This window comes from Carassius carassius, chromosome 33 (assembly GCF_963082965.1).
Source record: "Carassius carassius chromosome 33, fCarCar2.1, whole genome shotgun sequence".
Taxonomy (NCBI): domain Eukaryota; kingdom Metazoa; phylum Chordata; class Actinopteri; order Cypriniformes; family Cyprinidae; genus Carassius; species Carassius carassius.
The window spans coordinates 22,318,398-22,337,377 of NC_081787.1; the positions used below are offsets into that span (position 1 = coordinate 22,318,398).

Sequence of the window (18,980 nt, forward strand, 5' to 3'; positions counted from 1 at the left end):
CATGTATTTAAAGGTCACCAGAACAGGGTTTCAGACTAATGGTCATCTGTCTGTGACTGACGTGGTTCTTCACACCGCAGGTGATGTTTCCATCAGTTCCCTCATCCAGATCAATGCTGGAGTTGCCATCCATCAGTGGATCTCCATTCAAAGTCCAGCTGTAGAGGAGCTGATCGCCCTCCGAGGAGCAGGACACCCTCCTCGCCCCACTGGAGGAGCAGCTGATGAACACTTCCACTGAGCCAACAGGAGCTGGAGGGAGGGACACGTGACAGTCACATGACTCGTTCTCGACTCATTAGGAGTCAACGTCATGTCAAGACATTACTAAACATAAATGTATTGCTGAGATGAAAGCGCGACTTAATTAAACATGCAGCGTACAATAGGTTAGTCATGTGACAACAATGTATCAAATGACTGTTTGAAATGCTTTCATATGTCATCAGTATGCAGTGTACAATAAGTAACATGCTGATATTTCACTCTAAAAATAATCTTATCTTATGGAAGTGATTCATGTACATGACAGTGAGGTCTTTGGAGAGCATGAGTTTCTGTACCTTCAACATTCAATTGAAGATCTGTAGATGTTTCTGTGCCGTCTGAGCGAGAGAGTGTTAATGTGTAATTCCCTGAATCTGCTCTGATCACACGGTTTATTATCAGAGTGCCATTAATTACTGCAACTTCAGGTCTCTTACTATAAAGATCACAATCCTTCATCCTTCCATATTTAACTCTACAAACTGGATCATTTCTGCTGTTGTTGTTTATTCTCTTTTTTATCTTCATGTCATATTTACTAGCGTCCAGCACCATCAGCAGATTGAGTTTGTGTCCCAAAGCTGCATAACAGGGATCAGTCTGTGAGCTGGTATGAGGTCCTGAAGCTCTGTGTGTGGTCCACGTAAATGCTGAGGGCACGAACGGGACAAAGCAAAGTGGAGGCTGGGTCTGCCTCTTCCCGGGGCAGCACTTGCAAGTTCACCACCTGATCCCGGAAGGGCATGTTGGGAAATTTGGGCACATATCTGGGGCACGTATCGTCGACTGAAAATGCCTGCAGGTCCCCAACCCTCTTGACCGAAGCAAATCCAGTGAGGAGCACTGTCTTCAGCAACAGAAACTTAAACTCTACTGACTGCAGAAGCTCGGAGGGCTCCTGCTAAAAAGGCCATCAGGACCAAGTGGAGATCCCAAGAGGGTACCAGGTGAGGGCGCGGAGGGTTCAGACTCCTTGCCCCCGTAAGGAACCTGATGACCAGGTCGTGCCTCCCAACGGACTTGCCCTCTACTGCTTCGTGATGTGCGGCAATAGCGGCAACATACACTTTGATAGTGGAGGGAAACAGCCTTCGCTCCAGCCCATCTTGCAGAAAGGAGAGCACAACCACGATCGGGCATCTACGGGGGTCTTCCCAGTGGGAAGTACACCAATCGACGAACAGGTTCCACTTCAGCGCGTAGGTGTGCCTAGTAGAGGGTGCTCTAGCTGAAGTGATGGTGTTTACTACCGCTGGAGGTAAACCACCTAAAACCTCCGCGTCCTGTCCAAAGACCATACGTGGAGATTCCACAGGTCTGGGCATCTGCACAGTGGAGAGTTTGCTCTTTTCCCAGTTGACCCGAAGCCCCAACTGGCTGAGGTGGTTGAGCACCACGTCCCTGTGTGCGCACAACAGAGCTCGGGACTGGGCCAGTATGAGTCAGTCATCAAGGTAGTTGAGAATGCGTAACCCACTGCCTTTCTTCGGTACAATGAAGTACGGGCTGTAAAACCCCGACTTCATATTGGCTGGAGGGACCAGCTCTATCGCATCCTTTGCCAGAAGGACAGCGATTTCACAAGACGGGAGTATCCTTGTCCAGCACAGAGGTGAACCATATGCCCCTGAACTTGGGAGGATGCCAGGTGAACTGAATCGCATAGCCGAGTCTGATGGTTCTCGTGAGCCAGCAAGATGGTCTGGGGAGCGCCATCTCTCATATCTGCCATGGTAAGCCAAAGGTGGCGTTCCTTGACAACCAAGGCGGACATTGTCTGACCCAGGGACCGCGCCGTGACTTTCGTCGCCCATAGGGCAAGGTCATGGTGCGCAGTTCCTGCATTACACCTGGGTCAGAACTACCCTCGTGCAGCTGCTTTAATGCCTTGGCCTGGTAGACCTGCAGGAGGGCCATGGCATGCAGGGCAGGGGCTGCCTGTCCAGCAGCTTCAAATGGCAGCAGGCAGGTGTGAGTTCATCTGCACGCACAGTAAGGCGAAGACTTTTGGAAGATGGCCTGGTGTCAAGAAGGGCAGCAAAGAAGCCACTTCTCTCAAAAAAAAAAAACATCAGGGACAGATTGATCTTCTGCAGAAAGTATAGTGAATGGACTGCTGAGGACTGGGGGCAAAGTCATATTCTCCGATGAAGCCCCTTTCCGATTGTTTGGAGCATCTGGAAAAAGGCCTGTCCGGAGAAGAAAAGGTGAGCGCTACCATCAGTCCTGTGTCATGCCAACAGTAAAGCATCCTGGCACCATTCATGTGTGGGGTTGCTTCTCATCCAAGGGAGTGGGCTCACTCACAATTCTGCCCAAAAACACAGCCATGAATAAAGAATGGTACCAAAACACTCTCCAACAGCAACTTCTTCCAACAATCCAACAACAGTTTGGTGAAGAACAATGCATTATCCAGCACGATGGAGCACCGTGCCATAAGGCAAAAGTGATAACTAAGTGGCTAGGGGACCAGAATGTTGAAATTTTGGGTCCATGGCCTGGAAACTCGCCAGATCTTAATCCCATTGAGAACTTGTGGTCAATCCTCAAGAGGCGAGTGGACAAACAAAAACCCACTAATTCTGACAAACTCCAAGAAGTGATTATGAAAGAATGGGTTGCTATCAGTCAGGATTTGGCCCAGAAGTTGATTGAGAGCATGCCCAGTCGAACTGCAGAGGTCCTGAAAAAGAAGGGCCAACACTGCAAATACTCACTCTTTGTATAAATGTCATGTAATTGTCGATAAAAGCCTTTGAAACGTATGAAATGCTTGTAATTATATTTCAGTACATCACAGAAACAACTGAAACAAAGATCTAATAGCAGTTTAGCAGCAAACTTTTTGAAAACTAATATTTGTAATTCTCAAAACTTTTGGCCACGACTGTACGTCACGTAGGCTCATATGCTCAAAATTCATCAGATTTCCACAATTACGAAGGAAGTGCTATCGCAGGTACGGGAATGGCCAGCATCGCATTATCTTGTTCCCTAAATATCCAAGATGAAAATATTTATTTGATCCCCTGCTGATTTTGCAAGTTTTCCCACCAAGGCAGATTGATTTTTTTTTTTTTTTTTGTATTTCTTCCATTTCTGAATAATCGCACCAACAGTTGTCTCCTTCTCACCAAGGTTCTTGCTGATGGTCTTGTAGCCCATTCCAGCCTTGTGCAGATCTACAATCTTGTAGCATCCTTTGACAGTTCTTTGGTCTTGTCCATGGTGGTGGGAGAGGTTGGAATGGAAGATACAGATTCTGTCTATATTCATTAAAATATCCAGCCTCTTTGTGAACGTTTGAGGAGCTAGAGACAGTACAAACGGAAGAACACGGTATTGGTAAGCTTCGCCCTCTAAAGCGACCCTAAAGAGCTTCCTGTGTATCTTGACGATATGGATGTGAAAGACCCTCCTGCATAGGGTACTGAGGAACGTGAGTGGCAGGAACCTCTGTGACAGGAAGTTGTCCAATCGCCCAATCGGGCCAACCTGCCACACTGAAAGTAGTAGCTTTGAAGGCCGTCATAAATGGGCCATGCGTGCATAACCCTAGGGCTTTTTCTAAAACTCTGAAATTAAAGAAGAGCTTCATTACTTAAACTGTAGAAAATGTCTTCTGGCTTTATACTGATCTCCGGCTGTGTACAGGTAAGAATCTGTGAGATTACGAAGTCATTTGTGATGTAATGATCTGCTGCTGGTCTAATGAATCTTCTGATGTGTGTTCATGTCATTCTCTAAATCTTCCCATTCTCAGTTTCTTTCCTAAACCACATTATCATTAACTCTCTTAATATTTGCATGTCAAATGCACAATGATGATCTTAAGTGTCACTCACCGGACGTGTCTTATGTAGATGTGAAACCCTCCTAAAAGACCAAATAGAACCATCAGCTGAAAACACCAGACAAGCACAAACACCACAGACACTGAACACACTGAAAACAACAACAAAAACACATCAATCAGTCAATCAGTACTCATTACTGTTTACCAATATAACCAGGACATATTCAATGAATGCTATGTCTACACACCTCCCCAGCACCAAGTGCCTAGATCCACTGCAGGAATCCTCCTGTTTCTAGCAACAGCAGCATGTTTTCTTTTAATTCCATGACCTGAGCATTTAGCAGAAGCAATTTTACTCACTCTGCAGCAGCAGCAGTAGCATAGCAGATCTAGTCCGCCAAGACCAAACGTATACACATTCTATTTACATGAATAAAGTTTAAATGTTTACAAAGACATTATTTAGTAGGTTAATAAGCTGTTTCTGTTACAGCGGCAAGGCTCATAATGAATACTCAACATGCATCGACCACAGGTGAAATTTGGCTATAATTAATTGCTGACTAACAAACATCTACTGAAGAAAATGTCTACCATGTTTTGCACATCTTCTATCAATTTTCACTCAAGTTTAAATCCACCAGTTCTGGTACAAAATCATAATCGATGATGTTCCCTGTTAATTCGACTGGAAAATTGACCATCAGAAGATAATCGGATATCTAAAGTATTGTATTATTATTATTATTATTATTATTATTATTATTATTATTATTATTATTATTATTATTATTATTATATTCCTCACTTTACACCACAGAATGAAATATATGAGAGACAAATTGCCTTTCAGTGTGAGACAAATATAGAGGGGAAAAAAAATAACCAGTTGTAATAAGGATATTTATGATGTCAGTTTTAAACATAGTACGTGCTTTTAAAATAAGCTCTCACTCATTATTGCAGTTTGTAAAAACATTTTTCCTGATAAAGAAGCTCAGTTTGTGCTGAAATGATGAAACCTCTGTCATTACTCTAGATCACCACACGAGGTCTCTATCAGCACAAGTCTGTCAATCTGTTCAAAAAGAAAGAGAAAGAAATCGTTTCACATCAAGTAATACAGTGTTTTTTCTCTCAAAATCTTACATACACACGGTTTATATTTAAGACTCATCATGTTTGAATGAGTAAGTATTTTATTTATTTATTTTTCAGGTATGATATCCGTACATAGCCCACCTTCCTGCACCTGCACGTTTACCTTTAGACTGTAAGATCCCTTCTTACATCACCATGCGGTGTACATCTATTTCTGCTGTCACACAAGGACCAGAACCAGATTTTTATAACTTAACGAATAAAACGAATGCTAGCTCAGCAGAGGCGGACAGAGTACACAGCTTCAATACTTTAATAAAAGTACAGATACCCCTAGCTAAATTTTACTCAAGTACAAGTAAAAGTACTACAGTCAGACGTCTACTTAAGTTAAAGTACTGAAGTACTTGTTTTTAAAAGTACTTGAGTATCAAGAGTACAAGAGTAAATTTTCTGAATATTGCATTACTACTGCCACAGTGCTTACTAGAGCCCGACCGATATGGATTTTTGGGGGCCGATGCCGATATTAACTCGAAAAGAGCCGATTTATAAGACGATATTTTGATTTAAAAAAATAATCTGGATATTAGACCCATTTCCTATAAACTGCATTTACACAACATTCAATAGCAAAATATCTGCCTGTTCTATGTATGTGGGCTGTATAAACCATTTTCCAGAATGGATTCTGTTAAAAAAAAAAGCCTTAGATTACAGTCTCAATGACTAAACAATTGCACATCAAAAGTATATATTTTTAATGATCAAAAAACAGTCTGGTTTTAAACATTTAACACTTTTACTTTCTTCCAGTTGAAGCTGGTTTTAACAGTCTATGTGTGTACTGTAAATAAATTATAATACTAAAGTTAAAGTATTTGCAGAAGTAGTCCCACACTTTGCTGCTACAGCATTCACCTTTTCCAGCCATCTGTAGGCAGAAAGAGAGACAGAGAAAGAATAAGCATGTGTATTAATAATATCACCATGTATCATTACTCATGTCATCATTAGAATTATAATAATAATAAACTGGGATCTCCTACATAGGCAAAAATGAGAAATATATATATTTTTTTTATTTGTCAAGCAATAGGTATTACCTACTTATATTTAACAATATTATTTCAACATTTTCCTGTTATGTCTGTAAAGCTGCTTTGAAACAATATGTAAAAAAAAAATAAAAAAAAGCGCTAGTTCAGCTCACATTTCATCATTCCTGACGCACCTACTGTAGTTACTGTAACTACACTATATTTGCTCTCACAGAACATAGTCTTGCCTTCTATTACCGGAAGATTACGGAATCAATTCGAAGTTGAATGGTTAACGTTAGTGTCATGAACACACCGCTGTCAATTTGGAGAAGAACCACCTTCAAACAAGTTAATAGCAAGCATTTAAGGGGCCTGCTAAAAAGGAAGCTATTAGCGTTAGAGTAACGTAACCAGCCTGAATTCACCAAATTGTTCTCTGGACCTGAGGGTAGCCTCTTCTTCCTTGCTTCTCTCTTAATTCTCATCAGCAGGACTAGCGCTATCACTCGCTTCTTACAACGGGACAGATACATGTTTGCTGCTGACTGAAAGGAGGAACAACAGAATATGAAAGAGCTCCCGCTAAACGTTTTTAAAACTCCGCCTACGCCATAGCGCAGCGCAAATCGCGTTGTATCTGAAGGGCAACACTGAACCCAGCGGCAAGCGCCGTGCATACCGCGTCCTGTGTGAAAGGCCCAATTACGCGGTCATTATGTGGGAAACACACCGCAATAGAATAAGAATAAGTTAAACGCTAACGTTATAGTTTGACCTCCTATTAACGTTCGCGCTCTTCCACTGATAAACATGGTATTAGCTGTGTGGCTAATCTAATATAGCAATGCATTAGCGGCTGTAAGTGATGTTACAGAATATTTAGAAGTGATAATGATAGGACCGTTAGCTAGAACTACCACACAGTTTTTATATACAGGGTATGAACTAAATCTACAATCATTTCACATGACGAACGACAGACTCACCGTCAAAACAGTAAGTTACATCTCCGTGGCTTGGCTGATCGCTTTCTTCTGTAGTGGACTTCTGGCACTGTTGTTAACTCTGGAGCTGCAGAGCTCCCTCTGGTGGGCACACTTTGCAACACTCATAACATGAGTGAAGCATGAGACTCTGTTTCTCATGTTTCATCGGCCGTTATAAATGCCGATGCCGATTTAAATGCAATTAGCTTATATCGGCCGATAATATCGGCCGGCCGATATATCGGTCAGGCTCTAGTGCTTACATTTATGTACAGAGTCGTCCTACATGGAGTTATGAAAAATGTTAATGTTAATACCTTGGAGAATGTAAAAGGAATTGAAAGTAAAATCAAGTCATTTTCATCTTTTTACCATGTTGCTGTATTTAACATTTCTCACTTGCCCACAAGGCAATGGCACAATGAATGGCAACGCTCTGACAAACCTCTGCTAGAGTTTTAATGGATTTTTGCTCCCACATTTGAACCTGACTGTTAAACACACCGCATACTCAAGAACATCAATGCAAATTCTCAGCTTACATTAATGTATAATTTCAGAAAATTCAGCAAACAATTGGGGGTACATGTGAGTTTCTCTGTTTTTTTCAAAAATCAAATCAATAAACCTAAATCAGCAAAGAAGGCAATATAGCAATGTTCTGACACATCTCTGAACCTAACCATGTTATACACACGCAGCATAGAAAAAGAGAGAATAATAATGATTGAAGAAAATCTGCTAATTAGCTGTGTTTAGGTCAGCGTACAAAGGAAAAATTAAATTCAGCTAATTTGCGTGACAGTATTAAGCAATGACATACAGGCAAAGGCAAAAGAAAATGGTTTCAGCTGAATAACACCATTCTCACATACACAATCTATGTGTGACAACTCTCTGTGTTGTCAGTGTGTGTGTGTGTACTGTACTTCAATTCAATCAAATGTCATGAAGTCTTTGGAGGAAAGCTGAAGGTGATTGCTGATAGGCTGTCCCAATCAGTGGGGTCTGCACAATCCACGTTTGATAGGGTTTCCGAGTTTTTTATTTTTTCCAGTCCACACGGAGACGCGTTTCTGTGGATACGCACAAATTGTTTATCGGATAGGCGTTTCGTCCACACGGATCCGCCGTTTTGGAATAGTGAAAGCGATGTTTTTTGAAACCGGGTCCCAGAGTGGATACATTTGAAAACGCCGCCTTTGCGTTTTTGTTTGGACGGAGAATCCATACATTTTCTGAAACGGTGACGTCATCAGCCCACGTCTCGCCCCTAGTCAGACACATACATGCCAACCCTCCCTAATTTTCCGGGAGACTCCCGAATTTCAAAGCCCCTCCCGAAAATCTCCCGGACCGACCTTTCTCCCGAATTTCTCCCGATTTCCACCCGGACAACAATATTGCTACACCATCCGTCACTGGGCGCCGTTTTAGACCAAACGCTTGCGCTCCCATGGCGTCTGTCGTTGCTATGCAACCAAACTGCGCTCTCCATGATGAAGACGAAGAAGTATCAGCAAAGGATTAATTGATTTCTAGCCTCACCTCGGCTCGCATTAGCTTTACTACTAGATATATTTCTGGAGATGAGAAGGAAAAACCCGCCTGGAAAAAGTAGCGCACCACGTTGCTTCCATTATGAGCGTGCTCACCGCGGCCGCGCACCTACGGTTGAAATAACGACCTTGAGCGCGAAAAAGATGCGATATGTGAACGGCCCCTAGAAGCAGACGTCTGAAATGAAAGGCAAGAACAGCTATTTATTTAGCTTTAGACTGTTACATGAAAATTTAAAAATGAAATGTCATAATTATAATGTTTTGAGAGTTTACTTATGTAATTGTTGCATTAGGCTATGAATTAATAAATGTTTATTGATAAGATCTAGCTATTTCATATCTCTTCATTTACAGTAGCTAACAAATTAGGGTCTAACCTCCTGAGGAGAGGCCTCAAGGAATTGAATTTGTCAAATAAATGAATTACATTTTTCTTTGCGTCTGTGTATGTGATATTATATATGACGACACATCGTTTGTGTATGTGATATATATGACGACACACAACCCACCACGCGCAAGGTTTATGAGCAAGTCCATGTCTTCTTCTCCGTTTTAAGTGTATGTCTGTGCAGAATTACAGCGCCACATGCTGGTCTGGTCTGGCATGTATACTACATCGCTTTGTGGTTTCGTGTGGACAAGGATATTTCTTGAGAGACGAGGAAAAAAAGATTAAGCTAGTCCTCTGTGTGGACGGGGCCGAAGAAGTAATGGGTACTTACGGTTATGGATAGAAATGTACTTGAGTAAAGTCATGAGTACTACCCAAAAATTATACTCGAGTAAAGTACAGATCCCTCAAAATTGTACTTAAGTACTGTACTCAAGTAAATGTACTCCGTTACTGTCCGGCTGTGGGCTCGGTGACATTGCGGCAAGATGGGTTTTGTTTCATTTACATGAAATGAACATGTGAACAAATATGTGAATCGAATTGCAATTCAGGATTCATAGAACATTCTGAATGTAAAATCAGGTTGGATTTTATTTTAATGTAAATTAGTGCATGTGAACTTACCATTGTGTGTTCCAGGTCAACACAAGAAAAAAATATTTTATATAGATTATATTGTTCAAAAGTTTAACAAAAAAAAACATTTAGGATGTTACAAAAAATTTATTTCAAGTAAATGCAGTATCCTGAAAACAATATATATATATATATATATATATAAAATATTAAACAGCTCATCTGTTTTCAACGTTAACAATACAATAAATGTTTCTTAAGCAGAATATCAGAATGATTTCTAAAGGATCATGTGACACTGAAGACTGGAGTAATGATGCAGAAAATCAGCTTTGATCACAGGAATAAATTACATATATAAAATTATAATGGTCTTTTCTCTCATAAAACATAAAATGATCACATTATTCGCTGTGGTGGTTAATAACATTATAAAGTCAAATTATGTCACATGGCCCAGCCTTAATGTGTGCAGTATCCATTGTCCATATAATAATTTTATTTTCTTTCACTTGTATCCTTTCTCTTACTCTTTCCCACAGAGGACTATCATGTCTTTTTCCAAATGCTGTCTGATTTATAACCAAATAGATTACGTAAGGAGCTTTTTCTCCGGACACACCCAAATGCACATGCATGTCGTGTTCAAGCACGGATGGTCACACAATCTGAAGCTGGTTTTAACTAAATAAACAACCCATTCTGTTGATGGATCTGCGCTCATGGGAATAAGCAGGAAGAGCGTTTGACGCTCTAATTCTATGATCCAGACTCTGTGTGTGTTTATACTAAAGTGCCCCAGACTGCGACACACTTTTACTACATTAACTTTCTGTGGACAGCACAGATGCATACGCAGTAATGGGTTACACTGACAATAGTTATCGAACTGTTTGTGTGTGTTAGGGCATGAAAGAAGCAGATGACTACAGCGATTCTGATGAAGACCAGCATGATGCTTACCTGGAAAGAATGAAAGAAGAGGGCCAGATCACAACTTTGGTAAAAAGCTGAAAAGAAGCCCAAGAAAGTGGTGAAGGAGAACATAGAGAAAAAACCACAGAAAGAGGTATTGTACTTTTTTATGCTTCTCAGTATTTACATATCAATATCTGTTAGAATAAATGCATCAGAGAGATGCATACTGGTGCTTTTGACATCATTCTTGTTTGTTACTGTCTTAAAATGGCATAAAATTAGCAACACAGTGTAATACCTTAATACATCTACTGGCATCTGTTCAACAGTCCAGAAAGTGAAACCCGAAACAAAACACACTTAATTAACAGATATTCAAATGACTTTCCATCAGTAACCCATGATTCGATGTTAGTAAAAGCCACAATTCAGTATGCAATTATCGCGGTGACATCACTGGTGGACATACTAAAACATGCATTTCATACAAGTTGGCAAAAAAATGTAAACAATGATTGCACATCCACAACTGAAACTGTGTCTGTATGTTTGAACTGAATTCATAGCAGGAAATTGTGAGGGATTGTAATTTAATATATGTCATTTTGACTCTTTCATGAATCAAAAACATATTGTTTATGGATATTAGTTCTGTGGCAAATGTCATATTTTATGCATATAGTTTTTTTTTTTCTTTCAAATGTCTGCTGGACCACTGAATACATTTATTAACCAAGTACTGAATTATTTGTCTGTGGTTTGTTTTATTGTGCCTCAGATGACTAAAGCATAAACTCCTGATGCTGTGCTGTTATTGAGTCAACAGATTTGTTTATTTGATTCATCAGTATTTTCAGCTTAATGTCTCTTGTGTGTTTCGCAGGAGGGGGACGGAAAAGCAGAACAGGCTAAAAAACAATATGAGAAAGCCATGAAAGAGTACAGAGCAAGTGGAGGAGAAGTGGCATCTGTTACTAAGTGAGCAAACAGATCTATCAAACACATACTTTATATTACAATTATATTACTGGGTAAGATATATTAGATTACATCAAAGAAATCATTAAGTCACCAAAATAATCATACAATGCAGTTTATAATATATTCATCAAGTCTGAATTTATTTGCTTAAGGACACAGTAAAAACAGCAATATGGTGACATAATTAAAATTTAAGAGAACTGTTTTTTTTTATTTGAATATATTGTAAAATGTCATTTATTTCTGTGATGTGAAGCTGAATTTTCAGCATCATTACTCCAGTCTTCAGTGTCACATGATTCTTCAGAAATCGTTCTAATATGATGATTTGCTGCTCAAGATACTTTTATGATTATAATGAATGTTCGAAAGAGTTGCTGAAGACTACTGTGATAGCCTACTTTTTTTCAGGATTCCTTGATGAATAGAAATGAAAAGAACACCATTTGTTTGAAACAGAATGACAGAATTTTGTAACATTATACATGTCCTTACTATCACTTTTGATCAATTTAAACGCATCCTTGCAGATTTTCTTTCTCACACTTCACTGAATGATGCAATGGTTGTTACTTGCAGTCCTGCTTTACAAAGACACAATCATGACTTCTGCATTTGGAGAAAAGAAAACGAAAGGAGGGAAGGTGGAAGTTTAGCAGAAGATTGGAGGAGAAAAGGAGAGAAAGAAATAAGGTGGAAAAACAGCTTTAAGAGTAAAGAGTTTATCTGCATCGAGAAGAGCTCATCTGAATCTGACCACGACAGAGGCAGCAAACGCAAGGTGTGTGACTGATGCCTTTCCTCCTGGGTTTATTGAACTTATTATTTCAGTTTTAATCATTTAACCTGGCTTATCTATCACAGGCTTCTGATAATGAAGAGGAGAAAGAAGAGGAAGCTGTGTCCACAGCAGTCAGGACTCTCTGATGTCACATCTCAGGTTTCACTGTCAATAATTTATCTTTACTCAGACTAAGACTACCTACTTTCGCCATGAACACATTTTCATGCATTTTTCCGTTCAGACTGAGAAAAAACATGTAATATTCTTCCCTCCTTTGCAAGCGACATCAGTAAAGCTCTTTTGGTTTGATTTGTTGTTTTGGACATTTTTCAGTTTTGGTAGACCGGCATGATTCAGGGAAGTGTGGATAGACCTACTTGTAGAGGGTTTTGCCCTTTTTTTAAATGGAAAGAATGCACTTCACTGAATGTTTTGGGTATTTCGATAATGTGTGGTGTACGTCAGGTTATCAAAATATTAATCACTGTTTTACAATATAATTTCAGTGAGTGATTACTATTGTGAGTGTGTGTGTGTGTGTGTGTGTGTGTGTGATCAGTAATCATTTAAATTTAAATTTAATCAGACCCTCAGTGATGGTCACTTGACTGAAGACATTATGAAACATACTTGTAGAGAACAAGCGGTGAGGAAGTGCTTGCAATACAATTGATGCTCATTTGATGGCTCCAGTGGAGTTCTGTGACGGTGGGTGAAAGGACAGTCTGGAAGCAAATGCGAGTTAACAAGTTTAATGAGATTATATGAATCTGAATACACAAACAAACAGGGACGATGAGACAACGATAATCCATGGTGATGGTGAAGAGGTGAGGAATCCAGTTGAGGGCAGAGAGAAGGTGAGTAATCCGGATGACGTCGGCGTGTAGGCAGCAGGAGAGAGTGGCACAGGAACTGCGGTGAACAGAGCCGAAGGTAAGTTTCCGTGGCTGAGTGAACGTGCGGAGAGTGGATGAGGTTCTAGGGAAAACACAGACATCCAAACGCAAAACAACACTGAGAGCCAACGAACAGGGGAACCACATCGAACATAAGACAACGATCTCACAAACACAAGATGTGAGACAAGCCATATTATAGTGGATGAGTAATGAGTGGCAGCTGTTGCTGATACAAGTAACGGAGACGCCCACAACTAATCAGTACAGACGCGGAACACACTGAATTCACCACAAAGTGTAAACACCCTGACATCACGGTTTACCAACCGTGACAGTACCCCCCCCCCCTCTAAGAACTCCTCCTGGAGTTCCCAGAAGGGCCTACCTGCTGATTGTAGTCATCAATAAGGGAGTGATCAAGTATGTCCCTTGCAGGTACCCAACTCCTCTCCTCCGGACCGTAACCTTCCCAGTCCACCAGATACTGGAATCCTCGTCCCCTCCGTCTCGAGTCCAGAATACGATTAACCGAATATGTCGGTTCCCAATCTAAGAGACGCGGCGGCGGGGGAACCGGAGTAGGCGGATTAATACGTGCATAAAACACGGGTTTAATTTTGGACACATGAAAGGCAGGGTGTATTTTCCTGTACGCAGGAGGTAGTTTGAGGCGGACTGTCACTGGACTAATGATTTTGGTGATAGTGAACGGGCCGATAAATTTGGGAGCTAATTTATTAGAAACGGATCGCAGAGGAATGTTACTGGTTGAAGCCACACTTTTACTCCACCATAGAGAGTTGTTGACTCCAGGAAGAAGGATTCTTGGAGACCAAACATCGCAACGTCCTCTCTAAATCTTGGTTGGCTCGCTCAGATTGTCCGTTGCTTTTGGGGTGATAACCCGACGACAAACTAACTGACGCCCCTAACAATTTGCAAAACTCTTTCCAAAATTTGGATATAAACAGAGATTCCCTGTCCGAAACCACGTCTATTGGGAGGCCATGAAGCCGAAAGACGTGATCTAAAACAGTGACCGCTGTCTCCTTGGCTGTCGGTAATTTAGGCAAGGGAATGAAATGTGCCGCCTTCGAGAACTGGTCCACTACGGTCAAAACGACCGTCATGCCATTAGAGGGCGGGAGGGCGGTAACAAAATCTAGAGCGACCAGGGTCTCGAAGGGACAGACAGTGGTTGAAGAAGCCCATCAGGAGGTCGGTTAGATGACTTACCACTGGCACAAACTGAGCAAGCCAAAACAAAATCGCGGACATCGCGATCAATACGTGGCCACCAGAATCGTTGTCTAACCAACCCATTAGTTCTACTTATTCCTGGGTGACAAGCCACATTAGAACAATGACCCCACTGGACAACTTCGGACCTTAACTCCTCCGGCACAAATAAACGGTTCGGTGGGCAACCGGACGGTGGCGTTCCCCTTCTAAGGCCGTCTTGACCTTCGACTCGACCTCCCATACAAGTGCTGAGACCACTAATTTCTCAGGCAAAATACACTCAGGAGTAACGGGACGGGCGGAGGGATCAAAAAGACGTGACAAAGAATTGGGTTTGACGTTTTTGGAACCCGGGCGGTATGATAGGGTAAATTCAAAACGACCGAAAAAAAGTGCCTACCGAGCCTGTCTGGAATTGAGTCTTTTGGCAGTTCTAATGTATTCTAAATTCTTGTGATCGGTCCAAACAATAAAGGGAACCCCTGAACCCTCCAATCAGTGGCGCCACTCCTCTAATGCTAATTTGACCGCCAACAACTCTCTATTGCCAATGTCATAATTAAGTTCGGCAGGATATAATCGATGTGAAAAAAACGCACAAGGGTGTACCTTATCGTCCGAAGCAGCACGTTGGGACAACACTGCTCCTACCCCTACCTCTGACGCGTCGACCTCCACCACGAACTGCCGTGTGGGATCAGGGGCCACAAGGATGGGAGCCAAAATGAAGCGGTTCTTGAGGTTAGTGAACGCAGCCTCAGCTGCGTCCGACCACCTGAACGGAGTACTGGGGGAGGTCAAGGCTGTCAGAGGTGAGGCTAGTTGGCTGAAATTACGAATGAAACGTCGATAGAAATTGGCGAACCCCAGAAACCACTGTAGGGCCTTACGGGAGTCTGGAGATGGCCAATCTATCACAGCCTTAACTTTGTCAAGGTCCATACGTATTCCCTCGGACGAAACGATATACCCTAAGAAGGGAACAGACTGTGCATGGAATACGCACTTCTCCGCCTTGACAAAAAGCCCATTCTCTAGTAACCTCTGGAGCACTCGTCTGACGCGTTGAACGTGTTCCTGGAGAGATGAAGAAAAAATCAGTATGTCATCCAGGTAGACATATATAAACTGATCTACCATATCTCTCAACACGTCATTCACCAGTGCTTGGAAAACCCCGGGCGAGTTGGAGAGCCCGAACGGCATCACCAAGTACTCAAAGTGCCCTCTAGGGGTGTTAAAGGCGGTTTTCCATTCAACCCCCTTCCTGATGCGGACCAAATGAAAAGCATTATGTTAATCCAATTTTGTGAATATAGATGCTCCCTGCAGCCTCTCGAAAGCTGAAGACATGAGTGGTAAAGGATAAGTATTCTTAATAGTAATGTTGTTCAACTCTCGGTAATCAATACAAGGTCGCAGTGAACCATCCTTCTTCGCTGGAGAAGAGGAAGGACGTATGAACCCAGAGGCTAAGGAATCAGAAATATATTTCTCCATGGCCTCCCTCTCAGGAATAGAAAGAGAGTATAACTTGCCCTTAGACGGAGACTTACCTGACACTAAGTCTATGGCACAGTCGTAGGGACGATGCGGAGGAAGAGAAGCAGCACGGGACTTACTGAACACTTCCTTCAGGTCCAGATACTCAACGGGCACATTTGGCAAAACCATGGTCTCCTTCTGAAAGACAGAAACAGGAACAACAGGACAAGTAGAAACCAGACAAGACTCATGACAGCTTTCACGCCACAATGTGACAGTGTTAGAACCCCATTCCACTCGTGGATTATGTTTGAACAACCAGGGGTGACCTAAAACAATGGGAGCAACAGGGGAGTCCATGAGAAAAAAGGATATGGTTTCTTGATGGTTTCCAGATGTGATCAGTGTGACGGATTCTGTATGGTGCGTGACGTGAGGCAGTTCCTTGCAGTTGAGTGCGGTGACATGGATGGGGAGAGACACAGGAATGTTCAGGTGATGTGCAAGTGAAGAATCAATGAAATTACCTTCGGCTCCGGAGTCCAAAAGGGCTTGACACTCATGATGTTGATTCCTCCACCGCAGTCTCACCGGAAGGAGGGTCGATGATGTTGGTGAGGACTTCTCAGCGGAGATCCCACCCGATAGTAGCCTCAGATTTACTATCAGGCTGGCTCTTTTACTGGGCATGAGTAAGTGTTATGAGCCGAGCCTCCACAGTACAAGCACAGTCCTTGGGACCTCCGCCGTTCCCTCTCCCTCCGGGACAGCCGAGCTCTACCCACCTGCATGGGCTTGTGATCGTCGACAGGACTGACCGTGTTCTCTCGACTCAAGCGCCCCTAACAGGAGAGATGGTAGATCTGGAAGGACTGGTTTGGCGGCCCAGGCGATTAAACTTTGCGTCAACTCGCAACGCCAGTTCAATTAATCCATTGAGAGTAGGGGGCAGCTCGAGGAGGTAGATCTCCTGCTGAACATGGTCGGATAACCCATGCAGGAATCTATCCCAGTGCGCCGCCTCGTTCCACTGGCACGCGGCCGCCAGGGTGCGGAACTCGATGGAGTAGTCGGTGATGGAAGAAAGATCCTTGCCGGAGTTCCGAGAGGCGATAGGCGGCCTCCCTGCCGGTCGCAGCCCGGTCGAAGACTCTCCTCATCTCTTCTGATAGAGCGTGGAACAAGGCACAACACAGGTGTTGATTCTCCCACACCGCCATCCCCCATAAGGCAGCCTTGCCAGATAATAGTGTGAGCGTGAACGCTACTCTAGACTCTTCAGTAGCAAGGTGCGGGGCTGTAGGGCGAAATGCATCGAACACTTGGTTAGAAAGGTTCTACAAAACGCTGGCTCACCCTCATAGTTCTCCGGTGCCGGAAGTCGCGGCTCTTGCCGGAAGTGGTCCTGGGGAATCTCCCGGGGGACGGACGGCACAGGCGGTGCGATGGGCGCAGTGGGAGACGTGAGCTGATCGATCTGCTGGGTGAGCTCGGACACCTGTGCCACCAGCGCTTGGACAACACGTCCGGTGTTCGAGATGCTCTCCTGCTGCTGATCCATTCTCTTGATACTGTGGTGCATGAAGTCGGTGAGGGTATTGGTGCTCGCTGCTTCCATGGTGGTGAGATCGTTATGTGATGGTGGGTGAAAGGACAGTCTGGAAGCAAATGCGAGTTAACAAGTTTAATGATATGATATGAATCCGAGTACACAAACAAACAGGGACGATGAGACAACCATAATCCATGGTGATGGTGAAGAGGTGAGGAATCCAGTTGAGGACGGAGAGAAGGTGAGTAATCCGGATGACGTCGGCGTGTAGGCAGCAGGAGAGAGTGACACAGGAACTGCAGTGAACAGAGCCGAAGGTAAGTTTCCGTGGCTGAGTGAACGTGCGGAGAGTGGATGAGGTTCTAGGGAAAACACAGACATCCAAACACAAAACAACACTGAGAGCCAACGAACAGGGGAACCACATCGAACATAAGACAACGATCTCACAAACACAAGACGTGAGACAAGCCATATTATAGTGGATTATAGTTTAGTGGGATAGTGGAGTAATGAGTGGCAGCTGGTGCTGATACAATTAACGGAGACGCCCACAACTAATCAGTGCAGACGCGGAACACACAGAATTCACCACAAAGTGTAAACACCCTGAGATCATGGTTTACCAACCGTGACAAGTTCATTTTCAATTAAGCAAATTAATTGGAAGTGAAAGGTCAATCTGTACTCCAAGATGTTATCAACATCAGTAAGTTGTCATGGAAACTTTCTACAACGTTAAGACAACATAAATCTAACAATAGAATTATTTAAACAGAATTACAGCTCAAATAATTTGACAGTTTTATTAGAGGAATTAATGTAAATGCTTTTATAAAATGATAAACGTATACAAAAACTGGCCTCATTTAGATGTATATTCTGTATTTTCTCATACAGAAAAACTTGATAATATGGCGGCAGGTGCAGAAATGACTATGTGGAAGCATGTGATTTAAGCTTTACAAAACTGTAGTACACAAAATATTTTCATGGCTTCCCTTATTTATTGCTCCATATATTGCTACACCGCAGTCACATGCCTTCAACATCACCAACTCCTTCAAAAAACAAAACATATTCCCTGCGAGTCTGAGTTAGCTTGTGAGAGGGCAGTTATAAAAATATATCACACTCATTTAAAAAAATAGTGTCACATAAACTGTGGATAGAGATTGAACCCAGGAAGATCTTTTAACTGCTTAAAGGTTTGAGGATTGTTACTCCCTTTTCAGTGTGTCTTTTCCTGTAATTGGGGGAAATTAAATCCCATTATGATCTTAATAAACACACTTGAGAAATTCCTAAGGCATCGTCTGGACACATGCCCTGCTCTCAAACATCTACGATGAGTCAACCAATTGCCCCTTCTTTCCAAATTC

The 18,980-nt window shown here is 42.4% G+C and overlaps 1 long non-coding RNA gene across 1 annotated transcript; it reads left to right on the forward strand.

Moving 5' to 3' along the window:
* Window positions 1-10,586: 10,586 nt before the first annotated feature.
* On the forward strand, window positions 10,587-12,416 carry LOC132113980 (uncharacterized). Its single transcript, XR_009425235.1, has 3 exons — window positions 10,587-10,803; window positions 11,536-11,630; window positions 12,213-12,416. It is a non-coding gene; the product is annotated as an uncharacterized LOC132113980 (long non-coding RNA).
* Window positions 12,417-18,980: the final 6,564 nt, after the last annotated feature.